A 15,417-nucleotide genomic window follows, 5' to 3' on the forward strand; every position below is an offset into this window, starting at 1 on the left:
CATCTCTGCCAGTTCATCACCCTACTACTCATTTCCAGACTGCATCCACCTGTTATACATTGAATACTATGCAGCTACTCTCTCACATGCGTTTAATTATTAATAGAAACTTATTGCAAAAGTCTTCTTGTTACTCACTCGGTCACCTCCATCTGTTCATGTTACTAATTCCCAGATAACCTGTTACAAATTCCAGTCATCCACTTATCTACCTTGTTCATTCTTCTTAATACCTAAATCACCTCCATTCTGTTACTCATTTCAACCACTGCCCACCTGTTACTCATTCCCAGACACTATGTTACACATTCCAGTTATCCACCTTGTTACTCCATTCAACCTCTTACTCACCACTAATCACCTGACTCACCTGTGTTGGTCACTACCAGCCACTTGCATGAGCAGGAAAAACTGTCACTATCCCTTTAGCACTATCTAACACAGTGCTTCATCTTTCAGAGCTAACCATACTGGTGGTAACCATGGCGCCGCTGATGGTTACTTGCGCGATGGAAGCTTAACCCCTACAATCCAATAACTTTTTTTTTTTTTTTTTTTTTTTTTTTTTTTTTAACGTGCTATTACCAGACGATATTACACAATTCTGGGAGGACCTCTATCTTCGCAGGGATTAATGCATGCTACATCTAACTCCTTCACAACGAACAGTCACCCCTACGTTGAAAAGTATCGTCTTAAGTTAGCAAGACTAAAATGAAAAGCACCTTATCTCAAGTGTACTGGTTGACCTTTTTCGACCTTAGTATGATGATCCCATTATAATCATAATTTTGCAGTTCCCAAAGGATTTCATAATGGGTAAGAGAAACTTTTCGAGGTGGAGGGGGTCAGATATAGCCTTCACTATCTCCATCGCGCGGAAACATGATTCCTAAGTAGTATAAAACTGTCTGGCAGCATCAAAATATATCGGAAAAGGTATCATCGTACTGACATGCCTAACCAAAAAACCAAAACCTCCCAATTTCTTCCCAACACCAACAATTATGCACACTGATGCAAAAAAGCAAGATAAGACTTGTAAACCGCGAGTTCCAGCTTAGAAATGTAAAATAACAGTTTATTCGTGATGGAGGTCCCTGCCTAACTTCCGCCCCTCTCCCGGTGACGACTTGAGCTGCCTGGAACCACTGTCTGACTCACTTCTTCATTTCTGCAACATTCGTGGCTTTTATTCTAACTTTCGCTCTGTTGAGCACCACCTCTCCTCCTCTAAACCTCACCTTCTCTTTCTAACTGAGACTCAGCTGTCTGAGGCAACTGACAGCAAAGCTTTTTCTGTATCCTCCTACTTTCTCTGTACTCATTTCAAAGCCAAAGGTGGCTGTTGTGTATATATACGCAACGACTTATTTTGCTCTCGTGTTCCTGAACTTGATTCTTCTGAATTCTCCACTCTCTGGCTTCGGCTTTCCTGTCATTCTCTAACTAAATATATCTGTGCTGTTTACTTATCCCCTAATTCTACTGACTATCAAAAATTCTTCGACTATCTTACTTCTACGATGGAACACATTCTATCCATTTCTCCTTTCTCTGAAATCTCCATTCTAGGAGATTTCAATGTTCACCACCACCTTTGGCTCTCCTCTCCTTTCACTGATCCACCTGGTGTACAAGTCTACATCTTTTCTATCCTGAATGACCTAGAGCAGCTTGTACAGCACCCTACCCGTATCCCAGACCGCCTTGGAGAGAGCTCCAACATAATTGACCTCTTCCTTACAACTAAGCCTTCTGCTTACACTGTTAATCTTTTCTCTCCATTGGGCTCCTCCGATCACAACCTTATTACCTTAACCTGTCCTATCACTCCAGTACGGCCTGTGGACCCTCCAAAGAAACGTCGTCTGTGGCACTTTGGAACTGCGGATTGGGAGGCTCTCAGGCAGTACTTCTTTGATTTTCCCTGGAATGATTATTGCTTCCATGGCCGTGAGCTATCTGAGTGTGCCTTGCGCATTACGGAGGTTATTCTCTCAGGCATGGAAGCATACATTCCTTTCTCATATCCTTTGACTAATGCAAGAAAGCCTTGGTTTAATCACGCTTGTTCTAATGCTGTCCGCAACAAGGAGAGGGCCTACAAAAGGTACCGGAGCCAACCCACCCCTGAATCACATCATCTTTACGTTTCTGCCCGGAATCGTGCTAAGTCTGTTCTTCACTCTGCTAAAAATAATTTCATCCGTACTCTATATATATTGTGGTAGGTGGGGGCGCTCACCATCCACTCACTCAATGTAGTGCTGCTCTTTGGTGTCTGCCCTGTCCTCTCCTCCATCCTTCTTTCCTTCCATCTTCTTCTATCTTTCTTTCCTTCATTCTTTCCTCGTCCTTCTGCCTACGGGTGACTTTACACTCCCTCATCTGTCTTTCATTCCTTCATTCTTTCCTCTTCCTTCTGCCTATGGGTGACTCTACACTAAGTGACAAGCCAAATGGTTTCCTGTACACCAGGAAACCATTTACTACGCTGGGTGGTAACCATATAGCCAAATTTTTGGCACCTTCTGGTTTAGTGGGTAATTATTGTGCTCCAATCGGATTGAGCCGGTGAAGGTTTATATCCAAGGGGTGGTTGGGGTTTATTGCTCACGTAATGCCACTCAGGGATGAGTGAGGTTGGCCACTCTCATCTTAAATGTCAGGACCAACTGCCTAGCCCCGGGCTCCTACGCTCCTCATGGGGCAATGTAGGATTGGATGATGGATGGATGGATGGACTAAATGCTCTCAACTCTCCAACTCGAATTCTTCCCGTTCCTTCTGGCACCTTGTCAAAAACCTTTCTAACAACTTTATCTCACCATCCTTCCCTCCTATTTTCTACTCTGATGGCTCTGTAGCTATTTCTTCTACTGATAAAACAGATCGCTTCGCTCAGACTTTCTCCTCCAATCCCACCTTAGACGATTCCGGTGCTGTTCCTCCATCACTTCCCCCCTCTGACTTCCTCATGGCTGACATTAAAATTTCTTTAGGTGATGTATTTTCTGCCATCACTGGCCTCAGTACTAACAAGGCATATGGGCCTGATGGAGTCCCTCCTGTTGTTCTCAAGAACTGTGCTTCTGTGCTTACACCCTGCCTAGGCAAACTCTTTCGTCTTTGTCTGTCAACTTGTACCTCTCCTTCTTGCTGGAAGTTTGCTCTCATTCCGCCAGTCCCAAAGAAGGGTGATCATTCCCAACCCTCCAACTATCGTCCAATTGCTTTAACGTCCTGTATTTCAAAAGTATTCGAGTTAATTCTCAATAGAAAAATTTTAAGGCATCTTTCCTATCACAACCTTCTTTCTGATCGTCAGTATGGGTTCCGTCAGGGACGCTCCACTGGCGATCTTCTCACCTACCTTTCAGACTCCTGGTCATCCTCCTTTCGGGACTTTGGCGAAAGCTTTGCCATTGCACTTAACATCTCAAAGGCTTTCGATCGAGTCTGGCATAAATCTTTACTTTCCAAACTGCCCTCTTACAGTTTCTATCCTTCTATCTGTGCCTTCATCGCTAGCTTCCTTTCTGGTCGTTCTATAGCTGCTGTTGTAGACGGCCATCGTTCTTCTCCTACATCTATCAACAGTGGTGTTCCTCAGGGCTCTGTCCTATCACCAACTCTCTTCCTTTTATTCATCAATGACCTTCTAAGCTGTACATCTAACCCTAACCACTCATACGCTGATGACTTCATCCTTCACCTTTCCATTTGGTTCCCGCAACGCCCATCTCAACAGTTACTTCAACAAACAAGGGATGAGGCTATGGCACACCTAATGTCTGACTTGGCTCGTATCTCTGACTGGGGTAAAAATAATATGGTTGTTTTTAATGCATCTAAGACTCAGTTTTTACACCTATCAACCCGTCAAAATCCTTCCTCAGGTATACCCACTAATGTTTAATGATATCCAGCTTAATCCTGCATCATCCTTGAACATGCTTGGGGTTTCATTTGCTCGGGACTTGTCTTGGAAAGATCATATTACTTCTCTTGTAAAATCTGCTTCAAAGAGATTAGGTGTGCTAAGCCGACTCCGCTCTTTCTTTACCTCTGCACAATTGTTGACTCTATACAGGGGTTTTATCCGTCCCTGTGTGGAGAACAACTCTCATGTGTGGGGAGGTTCCCCACATACAGCTCTTCTCAATAGGGTGGAGTCAAAGGCTTTTCGTCTCATTAACTCTCCTCCTCTTACTGACTCCCTTCAACCTCTGTCTCTTCGCTGCACTGTTGCATCTTTATCTCTTTTCTATCGCTACTTTAATGGTCACTGCTCCTCTGAACTGTCTGCTTGCATTCCTCCACCTCTACGACGGGCGCGTAGCACCCGTCTAGCAGCAAACTCTCATCCCTTTTGTCCAACTCTCTAATGCAAGAGTTAACCGTTACTCTCAGTCCTTCATTTATGCAACAGGTCAACTCTGGAACTGTCTCTCTCTGTCTGTATTTCCTGCTGCCTATGATCTCCAGTCTTTCAAACGCAGTGTATCCAGGCATCTCGAAATGATCGGATCTTGAATTTGGCTCTCTCTGGTATTTTGTTTTTCTCTTGGAGGGAACTGTTGTTGCGGGCTCGTGGCCTTTGGTTCCTTCATCCTCGCATTAAAAAAAAAAAAAAAAAAAAAAAAAAAAAAAAAAAGATGATTGTGGGGATAAGTAGCAAGCTTGTAGTTAACCCACATGTAATTCTAACGGTGGTATCTGGCAGGAATGATGACAGCCAATCACCTACATACAAGATTCCCACACACACACACCTCTCCTCACACTGTCCAATCTAACGGAACAGGCCACCAATTCCGTTCATAACCTGCCAGTTTAGGAATTAATATCACATGAGGCAACCCTGATAGTGGATATTTGGGGCCATATTCAATCCTAAATTATCAACGAGCCAGAGAACCTAATCCAACCGAACAACAAGGCAATTTCCACCTAATGTATTCCAATTTTTGCAGTGAAGTTCTTAAACGACTACATCACCTCAGCGGCCATCACCAACAGATAGGAGAAGAACTTGAAGAGTCGGGATGGGAACTAAATGGATTCTGCTTCTATTAGGCTACTGTGCTGGTTTGTGCTGCTCGCTATGCCAGGCTAATGAGGGATGGAGTGAAGGACTGCAGTTAGAGAAGTGGAAGAGAGGAAGGAAGGAAGGATGAATGGATGGATGGATGAACAAATGAGAGAGAGAGAGAGAGAAAGAGAGAGAGAGAGAGAGAGAGAGAGAGAGAGAGAGAGAGAGAGAGAGAGAGATCCCAGAACCTCCATCTTTCACCCTCACCAACACATTCCCATCTAACTTCCATCACCAATCTGGTGTAAGTGTTCCCTAACTGAATAACTATAAATTTCACACTATTAAGGTATCTACCATACCTCAGTGCACTATCACGAGGGGAGATGAGGGAGCGTGGGGAAGGGAGGGAGGGAGGGAAGGAGAAAGTTGTAATGATAAGAAAGGAGGTGGAAGGAGAGAGAAAGGATGGGAATAGTAGAGGGGTTAAGAGGGTAGACTGGGAGGGAAAAGAGAAAGAGAGAATGGAAGAAGGAAACAGTGGGATGGAATGATGAGAGGGTGGAATATGGATAAGAAGGAGGAGTAAATGTGATGTGGACGGAGGATGGGAATGTGGTGAGGTAGAAAGGATGGACAGTGGAAATGTTAGGAAGGAAGAGATAAACAGGTGTTGTAGGAAGAGGGGAGAGTGACTGAGGAAGGAAAGAGGGACAGTGGAAAGATGAGAAGGAAGAGTCAAGGAGGATAAGTGTGTAGAAAGAGGAAGGGAAGAATGAGTGGACTATAAAGGGAGGAAGAGTGAGCTGGAGGGACACAGGGAGAGAGGGTGTGTAAAGGAGAAAGAAAGGGAGAGTGGGGTGTGGAGTGAGAAAGCGTGGGAGGGGAGGGAGGGACGGAGAGTGAATTGGGGAAGGAGGGAGAAAGGAGAGTGACTGGGGAAGAAGGAAGAAATAGAGAGTAGGCGGGGAAGCACGATGAAAGAGAGAGTGGGTGGCGAAGGAGGAAGGAAGGGACAGGGGGTTAGGAAGGAGGGAGAAATGAAGAGAAGGTGGGGAAGGAGGGAGAAAGGGGGAATGGATGGGGAAGGAGAAAGAGAGGGAAAAAGGATGGGGAAGGAGAAAGAAAGGGAAAATGGTGGGGAAGGAGGAAGAAATGAAGAGAAGATGGGGAAGGAGGAAGAAAGGGAGAGTAGGTGGATGTAGAGGGGGGAAGAAGAAAGGAAAAACATAAGCAGGGTGTGTTGGGAGGTAGGATCATTGAGATGGAGGAGGGAAGAAAGGCAGAGTGGGGTGTGGAGAGAGGGAGAGTGGAAGCCTGGGGTGGAAAAGGGGGGTGGGAGCTTACAGGAGGTGATAAATAGAGGGGCGGAACATTGCTGGATGATAACAGAATCTTATTTTAATCTTAATTTTGTCTCCAGTCAATCATGGAGGTGAGACGGGAACGACAAGATTATCTATCTATCTATTGCCAGAAGCCTCAATCCCGTTTGGGGTGGCCACAAACAAATCGCCTCCAAGTCGCCCTGTCCCCCGCCATTTCACTGCCCTGCTCACAACTCACACCTCCCTCTCTCACATACCTCTCCACCCCATCCCTCCATCTCATCCTCGGCCTCCCCCTCCCTCTTCCCCCCTCCACCTCACTCATATACACTCTCTTCGTCAGTCTTTTACCCTCCATCCTCTCCACATGGCCAAACCACCCAGTGTGTTCCTCATAACGCTTCCTAATACATCCACATCCACACCACAACGCTCCTTTATATCCTCATTCGTCAGCCTGTCTCTCCATGTGACTCCACAGGCTCCTCTTAAATAACTCATTTCCACTGCTCTCACTCTTGACTTGTGTCCTTCCAACAACGTCCAAGCTTCACTTCCATACGTTAGAGTTGGTATCACAATACTGTCATGTAGTAACTTTTTCACTTCCCTGTTTCTTATCACTGCTTTCAAAGAACCAGCAACCTTTCTTCCCTGCTGTACCCTTTCAAGCACTTCACCCTCCAAACCTCCATCCTTACTCATCACACTACCCAAGTACTTAAACGTACTCACATTTTCCAATTCCTCACCATCCAACCTCGCTGTACATTCACTGACTTCACCTCTCTCAAAGACCATCACTTTACTCTTCCCTACATTCACCTTTTGATTCCGTTTCTTACACACTCTCCCAAACTCATCCACCAAGCCTTGCAGCTCCCCTTCGTCTTCACTCAACAACACAGTATCATCTGCAAACAACAGTACAGGGAGTTTCCAAACACTATCCTCTCTCACCAGGGCCACTCCAACATCCACTACCCTACCTTGTACCTCTTTTATTACCCCATTCATGTACAGATTGAACAACCATGGAGACATGACACATCCCTGTTTCAACCCAACTTTCAAAGAGAAAAATTCACTTAGTTCACCATCCACACGTACTGCAGCCTTCGCACCATCGTACATACTCTTCACAGCATTCAACAACTTCCCATCTACTCCATATATTCTTAACACTTTCCACAATCCTTGTCTATCCACCCTGTCATATGCTTTCTCCAAATCCATGAAAGCCGCATACAACTTCTTTCCCTTCTCTAGAAACTTTTCCACTAAAGATCTAAGAATGAATATCTGATCTACACAACCTCTTCCCTTCCTAAAGCCTCCCTGTTCTTCTCCAACTAATTTCTCTGTTCTTTCTCTAACTCTGTCAATAAGTATCCTACCATACACTTTTCCTATTATACTAAGAAGACAAATGCCCCTGTGATTACCACACACTTCTTTTTCCCCTTTTCCTTTGTACAAGGGAATAATTATACCTGACTTCCAATCCTCCGGGACTCTACCTTCCTCCCTGGCCAATCTGCCTATCTTCCACATCCATTCTACTACTATCTCTCCCCCATGCTGCAGCATTTCACCACACACTCCATCAATTCCTGGGGCTTTCCCCGATATAACTTTCTTCATTGCTTCCACAACTTCTATCCTACTGATTTCTTCCTGTCTTCTCACCTCCCTCCTTCTCCCAGCCATTCCCCAACCACTTATACTCGCATTACTTCCATCCTCTATGTTCAACAATTCCTTAAAGTGTTCTCTCCATCAGCTCACTTTTTCTCCCTTCTCCACTAGTAATCTACCATTTTTATCTTTCACTCCCCTGCTAACTTCATTTCCACCCTGTCTTACTCTTTTCACGTCTTTCCAGAACATTTTCTTACAGTCCCTCCACTTTACATTCAAATTCCTTCCAAATTCCTCATTCACTCTCTTCTTACTCTCTCTTACTAATCTTTTCACCTCTCTCTTTCTTTCTACATATAACTCTCTCTTCCGCCTCTCAACTTCTTCAACGCCCCTATTTCTCATCCATTCATTGTATGCTTTCTTCTTTTGTGCCACAGCCTGTCTCACCTCTTCAGACAAGATTATACTTTTGTTATCTCTCTCTCTCTCTCTCTCTCTCTCTCTCTCTCTCTCTCTAAGGTGGAATTAATCCTTTCCCATGTTGGCCAAGTACAAGTTGGGAGGGGATGTATACAATGGAAAATGTAAAAATTGATTGATTGATGTGTGTATGTGTGTGTGTGTGTGTGTGTGTGTGTGTGTGTGTGTGTGTGTGTGTGTGTGTGTGTACAGGGTTTAAACCTATGTCATTGATGTGAACCGATAGGGGGCTAACATGCTGTAAATGTGGACACAGGCAAGTACGTGAGTGGACATGCTTGCAGCGCCAATGCAATGTCCAATACTGACAAGTTTTTAATTAAGAATAATAATAAACGCTGATCGAAAGGTGAATGTAGTACCAGTGGGCCGCCGTGGCTCCATAAAACATAATAATACCCCCTCCCAACCAACCCCCAGAGGAAAATAAGGTGAGTAAATGAATGACACGTAGCAGTCAGTTTGCACACGCCTGACATGTGCGAGCAGCTGATACTGTGTATGTTCAGGCCGTGTTATATGGGTGTGAGTGCATGTGAATCAATTATGGGCTGCATTATAACGCACTGTTCCTTCGCTCATCCCCTTCACATTCTATTAACCGACCCCCTCCTGGCCTGCATGTTTCAGCCCCTTTCTGCATCCACTGTCGTACTGATACGTCTTCGCTTCTCCTCCTATATCCTTATGCTCTCTCTCTCTCTCTCTCTCTCTCTCTCTCTCCATGCAGTGCACTGATGCAGAGAAGAAAGCGTAGAGGCCTCAGGTTACATAAAGAGGCAGTTTTATGTACAGAAGCAAGGAGATAGTCCCCTCTCGGTACAGTTTTCTGTATGGCCGCACCTGGAATATGCTGTGCAGTTTTGGTCGGCGAACATGAAGAAGGGTTATCACGAAACTTGAGAGATTACAGGCGTGTGTTACTAAACTCATTCCATCCTCCAGGAGCATGGGATATCAGATAGTTACAGGCACTGGGGGCTATTCAATAGAGTATCAGGCGTTTGCTCAAATATTTAGTTAAGGTTTTCAAAATCCTTTACGGATGCGAAAGCATCGACTACCAGCATTTAAGGTTGAACTGCAGTTCGACGAAGGATCATGCATGGAAGCTTAACTTGAAGCATTTCCACCGTGATAAATTAGGTAAATTCTTCATATACAAGGTCTCCAATAACTGAAATAGGTTACTGGAAGAGGTAGTTAATAGTTCTTCAGCAGAACTGCTCAACTCTGATTCAGACAAAGATTGGTGGGCCTGACATAGTAATGGACTGAATGTTTCCTCCCTTCCTGTAAAATTTCCCTGCCCGACTTTTTCCTCCGAATTAGGTACACTTCCTTTTCCTTGTCTATGCTATGGGTGGGACAGATGGGTGGGGAGAGCCTTCATCTGCACTCTGATTTTCTCCCACTATCAGAATAGCAAAGTATACCTAGCTACATCATTCATCGTACCCCTCCTCGGTATGGGCCGTAAGACCTTGTAACTCCTTATCACACACACACACACACACACACACACACACACACACACACACACACACACCTCGCTTTTCCTTCTTCCATATCCAGCATCCTTTACCCCTACAAGCTTCCTTTGCTTATACAGTATTCTCCCTTTCATCTCTGTGCGTACCATATTCAACAGTCTTTCATCATCCCCTTCTTCCTTAGACACAGGCAGATGAACAGGTGCGTTACAAGATTTAGAGATCGAAAGAGCAACTACCCTCACACCATACAAGCCAGGCGAGGTGACCAACGGGGTGCAGGCAGACAACACAACAATTATGGTACAGTCTTCCCCCCTCAAAATAAAACACAACACAACACAACGCAATACAACACAAAACAACACCGTATCCTACAACACAACACAGCACAGAAAAACACAGCACCGTCTTCCACATTACAAACATACCGTAAATACAAACTGGTCACTACTTACACACTAACATGGCCACAACAACCTATCTATTTCGGCTGCTCATCCATTCAGAAGGTTTTGTGTATTGGGTACTGTTTATCAGGGAGATTTATTACCTACTGGAGGGATTAATGGGGGAACAGAGGGATGAGCAAGCAGGAAATAATCACCCGGAACTACTGCAACTTTTGCCTCGGCTGGGATATAATGGATTTGTGTCTATGTAAGTATTAACACGACCACTAGTTTCTTTAACCACCTGGGGAAAGGGAGGTGGAAAACAGGGCTGATGTAAAGGCTGGCTAACGGATAATGGCGGTTCAGTAGTGTGTATGTATGTGTGAGTGTGTGTGTTTGATGAGAAGCCAGTATCTGCTAACCTGGCCTTTCTCCAGCCTTGTTCTCCACTTCCCTCTCACAAGGGGGGGATAAAGAAACTAGTGATCATGATAGTATAAACAGCAAGAAGAAGTATTACCCTAAATTTTACAGCTGGCAGCGAGAATGACGGAGGGATAAAGGGGTAAACATACAGGTATAACGGAATGATCACCAGGGACTCGGGACTGTTGTGACTCTTGCCTTAACTGGTATAAAACTGTCTTCAGCAGAGTGTTAGTGCCAATGTGGAGAACCTACAGCCAATTCACAGCCTACTAAAACTTTATCACTTACAAATCTGGTGTGGGACAAAGGTTTGGCACTTTAATGGTTTAAGATAAAAATTTAATAAGTTCTGTCCACCTGCCGAATGAATAAGTGTTCAATCTTAGCCAATACATTGCCATGAGCGTTATCTTGACGATGACAGTTCTCCCGATCACAACAGGTTTTCATTTTTGTCTCAGAGTATTCACAATATTACCTCATTCTTTAAATAAGTTTTGAAGATAAATACAAAAAAAGGTGTGCACATACGTGGCTCTCTCTCTCTCTCTCTCTTGTGTATATCTTTTTACGTGCTGTCTTCTTCACATTCCTATGTTTTTTCGTCTATTGAAGTTATATAAATTTCCCATCTCTCTTCTTCTGTATGGTGTTTGTATATCAATTACAATTTAAATATTTATGAATATTTTCTCAAGCATTTTTGTAATAGTATGACACATTCGTATTTCATGCTCGCGTTTTTCTTCTTACTAACTCGTATTTGAAAACCACTAATGCCTGTCTGCACCAAACAATAAAATATATAAATTGCTATGGAAGAGAGGGAGGGAGTGAGGGAGGGGGAGAAAACAGGATTGGAGGAAAGGAAAGGTAAGATGGGAGATGAAGTCAGGGAACACACGGAGAGAAAAGACGAAAGCTGGGAGTCGTGACCACCTGATGTCGGTAACACTTCTGGGAATGAGATCCGCCTCAGTCTGCCTTTTGTGTCTGGGGATTACCACACACTGGGGTTATATTTCAAATGCTACAGTGGACAGAGTTTTCGTTCCCATAACAAGCTTAGGAAGAATTAATTTTGCGTTTGCTTGTCTTCTTTTAACCTCTGGCCTACACCGTCCCCCGTCTTCACCCACCAGTGTCAACGGGAGGACAGGGCTGTGCTGACGGGAGTGGCTTAATGCAGGTGTTTTTTTCTGAGTACGTGTAAATACTTGGGAACTCACGTCTGTTTATATGGAGTGTGGTTCTTCTGTGTGTGTGTGTGTGTGTGTGTGTTTACATATTTTAAAGGTAACATGAACATCATCTACCGTTTCATGCAATTCTAATACGGTACAAGCTGAGAATACATCCTAAGTATATTTATCAACGCTAAGTAATAATACATAAAAAAGCTACGTCCATTGCTAGAAGTAACGAGTCCAGGCTAATCAAATAATATACAAATGCAACATGAGTGCCAGAGCGTATGCCTGTAAGGAGGGGGAGGCGGGGTACCATATGGCTGCTGTGGTAACCTTCACTGTTTACAATGTCCTTTAGCGTTGGTGTAAATATTGGGTAATAATTCTTTCCTCTCCGTATAAGCACAAGGACAGAACGGCAACTCTAATAATAGGGAAAGACGATAAAAATATGTAGTCCATATGGCAAAATTTGGCCATAAAAGGTGAATAAAAATGGAAGTTAACATGGGTTCACGTTGACCTCTATAAGGGTGTTGGTGTTTTGAGAGAGAGAGAGAGAGAGAGAGAGAGAGAGAGAGAGAGAATGGTATGGTTGGAAGAAGGAACAGAAGACCAAGAATAAAGTAAGGAAACGAAGTAAAAGACCATAATCGTGAAGATGGTGTGTCGTGGAAAGAGGTGTCGTTACTGTGTTGGGGCAGAAATGTTTTCAGATCACACAGGACATTGATGATTGAGTGAGTGGTGAGTTGGTGGGTGCGGTGTGGAGTGTGGACTAAGAAACATCCTGTCACAGTCTTACCAACACACACACACACACACACACACACACACACACACACACACACACACGTTCTTTCCTTTGCGCGCCATACCCAATAAATACACGCGATGACACAACAATGGCCAGGCGGGGATCTGGGTGTCACCTGGGTCAGAGTAACAATGCTGGCCCACTGATTTTGGACACATCTCACACCAGCCACCAAACGATAGCCAGATATAACACTGTAAACCTACGGATGAGAAATATATCAAAATGATGCTAGATACTTGAAATTCATAATACTGTGCCGTTAAAACAATTTTTCAAAGAGACTCTCATTTATGTTCACAATAATTTTACGAGCTTCACGCCTCATAAAATGATTTCCAAGTTTCCCTCCACCTCCAAATCCACACATCATACAGATGAGATGAACCGGGAGTCAAAGGGTGTGGGATGATAAAGCTCCGAGAAGAGAATTTTCTTATACATATGCATTCAGATAGCGACTGGCCGACTGGAATTCGCAACTGGAAATACTTTAACTACTACAGTACGATGACATACCCCTGCTAATACTAAGCGATTTACTTATATAAGGAGACGAGTTTCATGATATGGAGACGTTTAAAAAATCCAATAACCCATACTGTTGCGAGAAATAGAGCAAAATAGAAATACAATTTAAGACAACTGCATTAAAAAAAAAAAAAAAAAAAAAAAAAAAAAAAGGGATTCAGATCGATGGGGGTTTAAAGCAAAAGAACCTGCGACGAACAGTCTGAGCACTACAATCTCAGCGCTATATAGACAAAAATACTTAACAACTTGGCTGAGGTTAACCATAAAGCAGGAGGACCTGCATATGGATGGGTTTACATTGCTGTGTGTAGACCATTACATTCGGCACCTGAAAGACTGATTTGTGAACATTTTGTTTATTACAAATTTTTCTACAGTATCAGAATTTACGCGTAGCAAAGCGGCAAGGCATGGAACGGTAAGTATCAAATACGTATACTTCAGTAAGATCGCAAGTATTAAAACAACTATTATGTGGTAGTCTGAACACGTGAAACATAAATGTAACAAAATAAATGTATAATAATGAAACGGATAGGGAAGCAGACAGAGGGACAGACAAACAACAATGGTATGGATAGACAGGACTGGATGGTAAAGCTGTAATATGGACTTTTCTACGGCTGTACAATAACTGAGGAATATACAATACGATGGGCGTAAGAGGAAATGAAGGACACAAGCTGTATTAAAACATGTTGTTTGAAGGTTGAAAATTTGAGCTCAGCTTTCAAGCAATAATTAGGTACATACCCATTGATAAAACACAAACATTATCATCCAGCATATCGGGACAACTACCAGCAACAAAGGGAATTAAATAATGCCAAACAATTTATCTGAATATTAAAAGATACGGCCGATACGTACTTAATTGCTAAAGTCTTGGCTGAAGCGCCTGGAAAACATGCTAATATAAACTGGTGGTGCAGTTTGGGTTATGCCACGTGGTGAGGAGGTCCACCAGTGTTGACCCAGACCCTCTTCACAACAACCAGGAGCTGTCTCTTTTCTTGTCCAGTATTTAGCGCACTTAACATCTTGAGGCATCACCTGAGTCCACATGTCCAGCACCCCAGCCCGAAAAGAGTGATGAGAATGTATGCACGCATGGACACACACACCAAGGCAGTATCTACAATTTATGTTCCATGGAGAATATTATCTTATGGTTAGCCAGACTGTAAGGGGTGTGGATGTGGAGCAGAGGGTGCGATACAGCAAAAAATTTAATCTTCCCTCCGTCATGCTAAGTGTTTTTGAGAGCATATGAATGCACGACCACCTCCTGGGCTGCCACTCACCATCACCCTCCCTCCACCACCTTCCCCTGGGCTGCCACTCACCACCACCCTCCCTCCACCACCTTCCCCTGGGCTGCCACTCACCACCACCCTCCCTCCACCACCTACCCCTGGGCTGCCACTCACCACTACCCTCCCTCCACCACCTCCCCCTGGGCTGCCACTCACCACCACCCTCCCTCCACCACCTACCCCTGGGCTGCCACTCACCACCACCCTCCCTCCACCACCTCCCCCTGGGCTGCCACTCACCACCACCCTCCCTCCACCACCTCTCCGTGAGCTGCCACTCACCACTACTCTACCTCATGTGTTAGTCATGTGTAACGCTTCGGTCTGGTGTGTTGTCTAAATTTCAAGGCTGGGTGGTTGCCAGAGTGTGAGGGGCGGGAGTGAGTTATTAATATTAACCAGGCGGAGCGTGGACATAAGGCGGCATGAGGGGTTAAGTGGAGAACGGGGAGAGGCAGGGAGGGTGTGAGTGGAGGGAATGAGGAAACCCTAAAGAAATATGAACGCTTCTTAGGGTCGGTTCCTCGTCTTTCTCTTTCCTTTTTCACCACTGATGAGATCGATAATGCTTGCAGTTTGCTTCACCTGCATTATCATAGTAAAAACCAAGCAAGTGGATGATTTGTTTATAGCCTCAGTAGGGAATCTTTTTTTTTTATATATATATACATATATATAATCTCTTCTGGGTCTTTTTTTTTTTTTTATTATTATTATTTTTTTTTGAGATGATAAACTAAAGGACACTGTTGG

The sequence above is a fragment of the Coenobita brevimanus genome, chromosome 80 (genome assembly GCF_032717465.1).
Source record: "Coenobita brevimanus isolate Jiangsu-jjx chromosome 80, ASM3271746v2, whole genome shotgun sequence".
Classification (NCBI taxonomy): domain Eukaryota; kingdom Metazoa; phylum Arthropoda; class Malacostraca; order Decapoda; family Coenobitidae; genus Coenobita; species Coenobita brevimanus.